The sequence below is a fragment of the Petaurus breviceps genome, unplaced genomic scaffold (genome assembly GCF_028583685.1).
Source record: "Petaurus breviceps papuanus isolate PSGF00001 unplaced genomic scaffold, PetGlider_PUasm1.0 154, whole genome shotgun sequence".
Lineage (NCBI taxonomy): Eukaryota > Metazoa > Chordata > Mammalia > Diprotodontia > Petauridae > Petaurus > Petaurus breviceps.
Window position 1 is genome coordinate 11,688,202 of NW_027185715.1, and position 11,559 is coordinate 11,699,760.

Below are 11,559 nucleotides of genomic sequence, written 5' to 3' on the forward strand. Positions count from 1 at the left end.
TCTCTCTCTCTCTCTCTCTCTCTCTCTCTCTCTCTCTCTCTCTGTCTGTCTCTCTCTCTCTCATAATTCCTGGCACACAGTAAGCCCTTAATAATGGAATCAGATCACAGGAATTTAGAAGGAACTTTAAAGGTTATATAGTTCAGCCTCTCACCCTATACAAGAATCTTTTTTTTTTTATAATATCCCTAGCAATGCTTGAGGACACCATGTTCAGTCATCCTGATCTATATCTTGCCACTGAACCCAGTTGGCTCCAGAGAAGAAAGTGAGACTGGTGACTTTGCACAGACCTCCATCACTTAAATCCAATTCACTTTCAAGTCATGGCATCAGCTCCCTGATGTCACGGTCTACTTCAAGAACAAATGACAAAGAACAACAACAAATAACAGCAGTGCCTGAACACCTCCAGTAACAGACAACTCACTCACAGGGCAGTTCATTTTGATTCTTGGATCCCTTAGTGTGTTAAGAAATTCTTTCATATCTGAAGCTGGTTTGCCTCCAAGTAACAGTTACCTATTGGTCCTAGGTCTACCTTCTGGAGTTATAGAGAATAGATTAAGAGTGTAATACCTCTTCCCCATAATAACTTCCTTCCTTCCTTCCTTCCTTCCTTCCTTCCTTCCTTCCTTCCTTCCTTCCTTCCTTCCTTCCTTCCTTCCTTCCTTCCTTCCTTCCTTCCTTCCTTCCTTCCTCCCTCCCTCCCTCCCTCCCTTCCTTCGTTTTCTTTCTTTCTTCCTCTCTTTCTTGTTATTTCCTTAGACTTCTCTTGCCTAAGCTAATAACACTCAGCTCCTTCGTCTAATCCAGGGGTGGGGAAACCTGAAGCCCTAAGGCCACATGTGGCCCTCTAGGTCCTCAAGTGAGGCCCTTTGACTAGGTCATACTTGAGGATCTAGAAGGCCACATGTGGCTTTGGGGCTTCAGGTTTCCCCACCCTGATACTAATCTTCATGGGACACTTGGAAAGCCAATAATACAATATGTCCTCAATATTGTCTCAAGGAAATCTTCATTTCACATGGATCAAGACGCCATCCATAAGACAGGGAAATTCAATCCCGAGCAGCTCAAAAACTTGGCACCAGCTCAGCATTCACAATTGCCCATTGTTCCAAGGTTCCACTTGCTGTTTCCAGTGGATATATTTAGGTGTCACTACAAAAGGTGAATTATTCACCTGCTTACAGTGCCTTACATTACATGTTTACTGTGAAAACAAGTGACAGAACTAGGGATTAGGGGGGCAAGTAGTATAATGGAAAGAGCACCGGCCCTGAAATCAGAGGACTTGGGTTCAAATCCTGCCATTGATGGTTACTATCTCTGTAGCCCTGGACAAATCACTTAACTTCCATAGGTTTTAGTTTTCTTATTTGTAAGATGAAGGAGTTGAATAGATGGATAGACTTTGGTCCCTTCTGGTTCTGCATATATGACCATGCCAAGCTGTGAGCAACTTTTACCCCAAGACCCTGAAATAAACAATATTAAAAAAACTTCGGAATTTCTGAAAAAAAAATTATTGCATCCAGGAGCTTCTGAAGGGAAAGGGAAGAAGATCAGGAAAAGAAGAAAACAAAAGCATGTCAGGGTCATATAAGAGTAGGATCAGGAGTCCGAAAATTCAGAATTAACCTGAGACTTTCAAGAAATTCTAGAGAACCCCCCCCCAAAAAAAATCCTGGGACAAAGAGGAAGACCAACAAATGAATTTCTGGGGATGAAATCACAATAATTAACAGTGGATAGAAGGAAAAACTACTCAGTTCTCCTTTTGTTGCTTTTCTCTGCTAGGAAGAATATTCTCTGAATTGCAGAAGACAGAACAAAGTTAGCAATAAGGAGTTAAGATAAATAAATGGGTAGTAAGAGAGCATCTAGCTATCTTTGATGAGGTCAGGTCACCGGGTCACTGGATGAGCTGTGTCCCAGGACACTCAAAGAGTTGGCATATGTGATTGATGATCCACTGTCAGTGATCTTTAAAAGATCATAGAGAATAGGAGTGGTCACAGAACTAGAGAAGGGCAAAGGTTGCAATTTCTTATGAAGGGAAAATAACAAAGGTTGCAAAATATAGAGAAATATATTTGACTTCAATTGATAGTAAAATTGTAAAACATTATTAAAGAAGTGGTGTAATGGGAATGTAAATTTTAAAGATCTTCCCTGCCCCTAGGCTAAAGTGCACCTGGAGGCTGGGGTGGGAGGCTTGTTTTTCAGTAGATACTTTTTGATTGGCCAGTGGGTCCAAAAGGTTATTACATTCTCTGAGCCAGGAGAAGGCTATATAAGCCCTGATGTGTAGCTTTGTTTTGGGGCTCACTTTGAGAAGTGTTCTGTGATTTGATATGGATTCTGGGAAGCCGTTGTCCTGAGCCCCCCGGCTTTGAAAAAACCCAGATGTTGAAACCCAGATGTTGACTGGGTATGGATGTAATGGTTGGACAGTTTGAAATCTGTCTACTAGATCCGTTTCTGTCTTGATAATTCTGTCTGTGTACTTTGAAGTTCGGGGTGCTGACCTTTTCCCCTGAACAAGGTAAACGATATATGTCTGGCTGATTAAAGTAAGCTTGTTAACCCATTTTGAGTTGCTTTCCTTTTACAAAGCAGATCTAAGAACCTGTGGTGGCAGCAAAACCTGAGGATGCTTGGGGTGCTTGCCGCTACAGGTGGCTTGTGAAAATTTGGAAAAAGATGCAGTAATCACCAAGAGTCAGAAAAGTTTCATCAAAAGAAAGTCATGTCAGACTAATTTCACTTTATCTTTTAAGAAGATTACTTAAGTAGGAGAGGGTAATGCCATGAATTTAGTAAGAATTAAAGTTCTAAATAAATATTAAATGTTGAAAAAGTAAAGTCCAGGTGCAGCTAGGTGGTACAGTTGATAGAGCTCTGGGCCTAGACTCAGGAGAGCTTGAGTTCAAATTTGACCTCAGACACTTGACACTTAACTAGCTGTGTGACCTTGGGTAAGTCATTTAACCCAATTGCCTTACTTTCCCCCTTCCAAAAAAAAAAGAATCCATTGTCTTTTATTCTCAGCTAAGTGCCATAGTGGATAGAGTACTAGATCTTGAGTTAGGAAGACATAAGTTCAAATCTAGCTTCAGACACATGCTAGTTGCATGACCCTGGCTAAATCACTTAATCTCCCTGTGCCTTGGTTTCCTCATCTGTAAAACGAAGATAACAATTGTAACTATCTCCCAGGATTGTTGTGAGGATCGAATGAAATAATATTTGTGAAGCACTTTGCAAACCTTAACAAGATATATAAATGCTAGTTATTATTGTTGCTATTATTAAAGATATAATAACAATATCTATAATGTCTGTGGAATAAGTTATTTGTTGATGCTTGTCTTACACCTCCTTTAACCACTACAACAATCCTATGAAGTACACAGGGTAGTATAGTTGAAATATGGTTCTATTTGAAGACCAAGGACCTGGGTTTTCCATTTACTAGCTGTGTGACCTTGGAAAAGTCACCCACTCTTCATTTCAGTTTTCTTCTCTGTAAAATGAAATGGTGGAATAGATCAAGAGTGTCAAACTCAAATGGAAATGGGAGCAACAAAACTCAACATGTGAATCCCTGTGAACCATACGACTTAAAAAAAATGCTTATGTCTTCCCTTTTAAAATTACTACATCAACATATTAAAATCAGATAGAAACTACATTTTAATCTGGTTCAGGCTGTCCTTGGGACTAGTTGTAAGCTACTGTGTCTTTGATGACCTTTATGGTCCCTTCTACTCTAAATCTATGGCCCTGTGAGAAACAGATAGTACAATTATTATTATCCCCATTTTTGAAATTAGGAAACTAAAACTTTAGAGATTCTGTTTCTTTTAAAAAAAGTAATCTTTCATTTTTCCAATTGCATGTAAAAACAATTTTAACATTCTCTTTTTTCAAATTTTGAGTTCCAAATTCTAGAGATTACATTTCTGGAAGTCTTTGACGACAGACTTGATTTGTTCAGAGTGATTCTTGGTCAAATATAGGCTAATGGCCAGATGGCTGCAGCGTTCCTTTCAACACTGGAGATCCTGTAAAATATCTTGTCAACCAAATTCTTGTGTGTAGTGGAGCTAGAACACCAACATAGGACTTCAGGGTTTCTGATGCCAGGTCCGGTGGTCTTTCCATCACACCACACTCTTTATTTTTTAGTTGGATGATTGACTCCTAGAAGACAGACACACACCAAAAGGTAGTTGGGTGTCTCCCTAATGACCTGTGGATGAAACTGAACGTTTTTGCTTTTCCTAGGTAGTGGAGACAACAGAAATGATTTTCCTTCCTTGAAAACTCTGGCAACTTTAATGACTTTATGGGAATAAATATTCAATCTTCCTCACAGAGCTTCCATTTTACCACCCCTTATTCCATTTTCCCCATTTATTCCTCTCCAGCTTTGTTTATAATCAAAATCACACAAATCAACACTGGAATGTTTAGTGTATTAGAGTATTCACAGAATTATAGAAATTCAAAATTAGAGGGGACCATCTGGTCCAAATCATGCATAAATAAGCATCTCTTCTACAACATTCCCAACAAATGGTCATTTCTCTTAAACGCATCCAGTATACAGTATCCATTTATCTGCAGAGAGCCCATTCCACTTGGGGATATTTCCCAAACATTCAAATGAATTTGAGATTTCATTCATTTGGGAGTTCTGTCCAAAGACTGAGGTCACAATCTAGTCAAGTCTGCCCATTCTATGTGACCCTTATCCATGTCTTCCCAAAGTTCGTCATAAGGGTGAACTTCACTCCTTTGTTTTCTCCTGACATCCCAAGGATATCAATGGAACACTCTGGCTATCCATCTGCCATACTTTTGCTACACCACATGACCAGCCCATCTTCTCTTCATATCACAAAACTCCTTGATGAGATGCCTTCTCCTGTTCTTTTGTGTTCCTCATTGTTTATATGATTCAGGCTGTTCCTACTCACTACATTCCTCTTCGTCTCCCTTAGTACAATAGTTGTTTTCATTTCTTCAGAGGTAGGGCTATGTTCTGTCTTCCTGTCATACAGAAACACAGGCAAACTGTTTATTTTTAAAACATGGGACAGAACTAATTGTTAGAAAATTTTTCCTAATGTAGAATAAGGTATAGAGTTTGTAACTTGTATATATAAAGGGGTAGGGCTAGCCCAGATCCCATAGGCAGGAAGTATTGGTTAGGGATTGATGCTGTAGCTATAGATAGTTAAGGAAGTTTTCCTAAATGCCATAGTACTTGCATGCTTCCTCTCCTCTCCTCCCCCTTCCCCCTACTCTACATACCTTAGTCATCTTGAGTTTAAAATATAAAATCTTTCTCTTGTAATATTTCATAAATTTATCCCATATTGTCTCATATCTTTGCTCCCATCCCGAACTCTCAGAAAACCTCCAGATGCAGTTTGTATCTTATTTCCCATTAAGCTTCTTTCTTTTTGCCCATTTCATGTGACCCAGAAAGAAAACACTCCCATTACAGTTCAGAATGCATTTGCTGAAAGAAATTAGAATTTAAAAAGCATGGTAATAACATAAAAAGGATTAGCCATCTCTGAATTCTCAACTTGACTTTCCCCAAGGGAACCTACTGTAGCCCAGTCTGAACTCCTCCCCAGCCTTCAACACCTATAACTTAGCAAGCTCAAATTATTAGGGAAGTATTCTGCAGCATGCTGCTTTCCAAGTCTCAAGGTGAAAGAAGAAGAATGGTTTCACAAACATCCCCCCAACACCTGGAGCTTCTCATCCCATGAATTCACACTGAGAGCATTCATCTCTGTCAAATCTCAGATGAGACTTCCCATCTAGATAGCTACTACCTTCACCAGCAGTTCCTAAACTGCCAGCTCCAATTCACCAGAGCCCAGGAAAGTAGCAGAGAGACACAGAGTATGTTGAGGTCAACTCATACCTACTAGGAAAATCTGATTGTTAAATTTTCAGTGTATTTAATATTCCTTGGAAATCAGTAAGAGTTACAAATCAAGCCTCAATTAATTGTTTTGTAGATTGTATAGACTTAAGAAAGTGTGGTAATAGTGCAGATTAGCCTAGAGTGTCATGTATACAACCCCCCCCCCACACACACACACACGTACAGAGCTGGTTGTAAAATGTTTACCAATACACCACTGGAAAGAGGCATTGCAGTAGGAATTCCCTTGCTACCCTACTATGTCCAAACCATTTCTTTCCAGAATTTCTCCATATCTTATAATCCCTATCTACAAAACACACAGTAGTCCTTTGAGGTTTCTAATTATACCACCAGTCATCACCATTTCATGGGATTCCAGTTATTTAGCAGTGATGTCAAACTCAGATAGAAATTGGGACCACTATTCTCTACATAGGGACAAAATCCACGAATTGACTTTTAAAAATGTAATCTGTAGGGGCAGCTAGGTGGAGCAGTGAATAGAGCACCAGCCCTGGAGTCAGGAGGACCTGAGTTCAAATCCAGTCTCATACACTTGACACTTACTAGCTGTGTGACCTTGGGCACAATATAATCCCAATTGCCTTGCCTTCCCCCCTCCAAAAAAAAAAGTAATCTGTGATTTATTGTATTTTTATTTATTATATTAAATATTTCCCAATTACATTTTAATATGGTTTGGGCTGCACTGAGGAACTTTGCGAGTTTGATATGTCAGCTTTATGGTCCCCAGAACTTTTTCCCAAGTTCTTGTTTTCAGTTTTGCTCAGGGTGAAAATAAAGGAAATTTGAAGAAAGATCCACCCATCTGTGCAGAGGCTACCCTTACCTAGAGCTAATCAATAACTTTTCAACTCCCATCTATTGTCCCTAGTTCTATCTCTTATTCTTTCCTATCATGACAAACTATGAAGGTACTCTAAGCTGTTGCTTTCATTTATGGTTGACTCTTGGTTACTCAAAAGTCAAATCCAGGGGTGGGTAGGGGGCACAGTGAATAGAGCACCAGCCCTGGAATCAGGAGGACCTGAGTTCAAATCTGACCTCAGACACTTAACACTGACTAGACGTGTGACCTGGGGCAAGTCCCAATAGCCTTGCCTTCCCCCCTCCACAAAGCAAAAAAAAAAAAAGTCAAATCCATAAATGCTATTTGTTGGCATTGAGGAGTTTGTCTGTGTGTTTAAGAGTGGGTAAACTGAGAACATAATACCTTGCTAAAGTCAGATCAGCTGGTCAGATCACTGACCAATAGTGTGGATTTGGGCAAGTCACTCAACTTTTCTGGGGTTCTTTTTCCTCATTTGCAAAATGAAAGGATTGGTCTAGATGGCCCATGAGGTCCTTTCAATCTCTCAATTCTAGATCCCATTTTTCTATCTCATCTTCAACAATGAAAACATAACCTTAAAAAGAGTGGAAATATTAATTTTTCCCCTTTACTGACAACTAAGGAAAGCAGTGAATTCATGTAGGTCTATTCTAAATGAGAGCAACCAACTTGGGAAACCTTCTTGGAGAGGAGGAGTACTTTCTAGAGATTGAGAGGAATTTCCGGAGGTGGTAGTGGTTAGAGGCTAGGTTTGTAAAAGAAAGACTGAAACCAGGGGCCTTCTCTTCCTTCCCACCATGATTCTAACTTTGGATTCATTTGATTGTAGTTAAAGAATTAATTGCCTATTTTGGTGGCATTCAGGCTCTGCCCAAAATTGAGTCATTTCAGTAAGAACCAAACATAGTAATATTGGTCAACCACAAAGAAATAAACTGCCCTATAAGTTTCAAAAGGTTTTCTTCAAACTATTTGCTTTGTACAAATGAGGTTGAAAAGGCAGCTGTTTATTTTAAAATATAGATTTCTTTTGTGAATGTAAATAAGGTATGTAACTTCCTGCTGAGATATGATTCACTCTACCTCTGGGACAGGAAACTGTGGCAAATTTTAGTAGATTTGTGGTTTTGTAATTAATTTTCAGTTCCTTGTGTTCCTGATGACTTATGTCTATATCATCACTTGACTCATTCCCTCTTTCATTCAGGGCAGCTCAAGTGGAGCTTGTGAAATTTGGTAATGTGGCACCCAGCTGCTCACATTTTCAATATAGAGAAAGAAAAAAAACCCGTTCTAAGAGGTCACAGAGTCCCAGTTTAAAAATCAGACTAATTAAACAAGTATGAACCAATGTGTTCAGTCCATTTTTTGTGACTTCAGTGTGTTGCATTGGTCTACTTCTCTCTGAATTAAACTCTATACTTAATAAGGATCAATCCATCAATCACCCCGCCATATCTTTATTAGGTGAGAACACATCTTGATTGAATCTACCAGTGATGTCCACTAAGTACAACAAAGCTTAGGCCCCTTTCAATCAATCAATCAATCAACCAATCAATCAACCAATCAATCAATCAATCAACCAATCAATCAGCCAAAGGCTGGGTGAGAAAAATATTCTCAATTTAAAAGTCCTTAAAATTCATTGGATAAAGTATGATGGCATCACATGGGAAGTCTATTCAAATTACTCAAAAGACTTGCTCCTGTGTAGTGGTTCTTGTATAAAACCAAGGGACTTTGACATGTGGAACTCAAGACAGCCAATCCCCAAAGAAAGAATTACTTGGAGGAAAAGGAAAGTAGAAGAGTGTTGGTCTTGACCTTGGTCTCAGCCTCTTCCCCTCTTCTCTTAGTGAACTTGTCATCTTTGGAGAGTTGGGGGATACTTTCCATTAGCGCCCTAATCTTAGCAGCATCCTAGAACAGCTCATTGATGTCTGCATTGGGAGCTGAGGACTAAGTAGATACTCTGAGCAAAGGTAACTTCGAGACTACCAAAAGCTAAGCAATACTATGCCAAGGGGACATTGCCTGACTACCCTCACAAAGGGAAAAAATAGACTCCTACGAACCAAGAGCTCTCTAATCTTGAGTCCAACTCTCTCCTGAACTCTCAATGGGGGAAGACTGAGAATGTGTCATAGACTTGGGGAGGTGGGTATTGTACCAACTGTCTCAACTATATCAGTTTATTAAATACACATTTCTAAAAATTTAATGTGTTACTCCTATACTCAATAAACTCTAGTGGCTCCTAATTATCTTTAGGATTAAATACAGAAGTCCTATGTTTAGCATTCAAAACCCTTCATAATCTAGCCACCTCCCCCTTTCCAGCATTCTTACACTTTACACTCTTTCCCCAACCCCCTTTCCTCCTCCCCCCACATGTTACTTGATCGCTTGCCTCCTTGCTGTTCTATAAACAAGACACTCTACCTTCTTGGCTTCAGGCATTTTCTCTGTTTATCACCTGTCTGTAATGCTATACTCCTCATCACTTCTTCCACTTTCTCCCCAGCCTGGAATGCTGTACTTTCTCATCTCTGCCTCCTGCCTCAGCTGGCTTCCTGCAGGTCCCAATTCAAGTGCCACATCTTCTTACCTTTCCTAATCCCTCTTATTTCTAGTGACTTTCTTCTGTTAATCATTTCCCATTTATCCTGCATATAATTTGTTTGTTTGCTTGTTGTCCCTGCCCCCATCTCACCCCAGATTGTAAGCTCCTTGAGGGCAAAAATTGTTTTGTTTTTTTACTTTTCTTTGTGTCTGTGGGACCTGGAACTTAATAAATCTTTATTGACTAACTGGCTAGTTTATATTAATTGATATCTCTGAAAGTTCACTAAGAAGGCTCTGGAGCTATTATATTAGAAAGAAACCACCCTGAACCCTGAGGGGAAAAGATTTCACCTTGCTCTGATGACAAATCCTGTCAGTACCAATGGGGTTTGGGAAAGTAGCTCCAGAATATGAACCAAATTGATAATTATAAAATCTTAAACCTTGAAGCAAAATGAAAGATCATCTGGTCTGAAAACCACCCCACCTCCTTTCTTTATAGGTAATCGTGTAAGAAACAGAGTGGTACATGAATTAGGAGTCCAAGGATAAGGGTTCAAATTCTAGCTGATCCACTATGTATATGATCTTGGGGGGGGGGAAATCACTCATCTTTTCTGTCCTTCAATTTCCTTATCTACAATATTAGAGGGTTGGACTAGATGAATTGGAAGATCCCTTTCAACTCTATGATCCTTTGTGCGGTGATATGTCTAAGGTCATTATCACAACTAGTTAATAAAAAACTCAGGGCTAGAATCACCATAGCCTGACTCCTATTTCTGGGCTCTTTGGCTGGCTTTTGTTGTTGGGTCATTTTCAATTGTGTCCAACTCTTCATGACCCCATTTGGGGTTTTCTTGACAAAGAAACTGGAGTAGTATGCCATTCCTTTCTCTAGCTCATTTTCTAGATGAGGAACAAGGCAAACAGGCTTAAGTTTCTTGCCTAGGATTACACTCTTTGGCTGTTACACCATGTATTTTCTGAGTCATATGCTCAGGGAATAACGAGATTAACTAAAGTGGACTAAACCCTGCCTTAATCATCAGGCAAAACAAAGCACTGCATATCTTATCTTTCTCTCTCTTTTCTGTGGACTGATAATTAAGTCAACAATATCTTTGCTATGCTGAGGAGCAAGACAATCTACTGTCTTCCCTCTGCCATTGGCCTTACCTCAACCACATATACCAGATGTTGACTGTATCAATGACCCTTGAAGACAGAAATGATGAGTGACTCTGAAGGAGAGGCTGGGAAAATCTCATCAGTGGTTCAACCTATGCTGTCCCAACTTTAGGTATGTAAAGGAAAATCAAACTTATCGCATTCCTGTTAAGGAAGGAACCCTATCCATGAGTAGGAAGATTATTCTTCCAGAAATACAACTATCATCACCTCACTTTTAAATTGTTTTTATTCTGGACAATTATTATAACTAAACAGAAAATATTTCTATATACAGAGACCAGAAGAAGTGGTTTATATAAGAAAATGAAAATCTATGAGCCCTTGTAAGCTTCCTTCTTTTCCTCTTTTAGTATTTCAAAAACATTACTTTGATACTTTTTTCTCCTTTTTTTCTGCCAACAGTATATTGATGTTCCTGTCTTCTCATCATTTCCCCAACTATTGTCACTTTCTTTTTATTAATCTTCTTGCTAATTAGGTGGATTTATTATGAAACATCATAGTTGTTTTAATGTGCATTTCTCTTATTATTATTATTAACTTATACCATCTTTTTCATGATTGTCCATCTTCACTTGATAATTACCTGCTTATAAGTTTTAGACATTAGGGAATGACTATTGTTATTATATATTTATATCAATTTATTATTTATCTTTCAAATTAAACTTTTACCAGAACATTTTCTTCAATGACCCCTCCTAATTAAAATTGCTTAAAAGCAACTTCCCCTCTTAATTTATTTGCCCTGATTTAATTTGGAAAATTTTTTTTATTTTATATCATTAAAAACTTGACCATTTTTCTCCTATGGTGACCTTTCTTCTTTGTTTGATAGAGAATTCTTCTATGACCTTTTGTATCTAGGTCATTCATTTGGACCTCACTGTAGTGTATGGTATAAGATAATGATGATGATGATGATGATGATGATGATGATGATGATGATGATGATGATGATGATGATGATGATGATGATGAT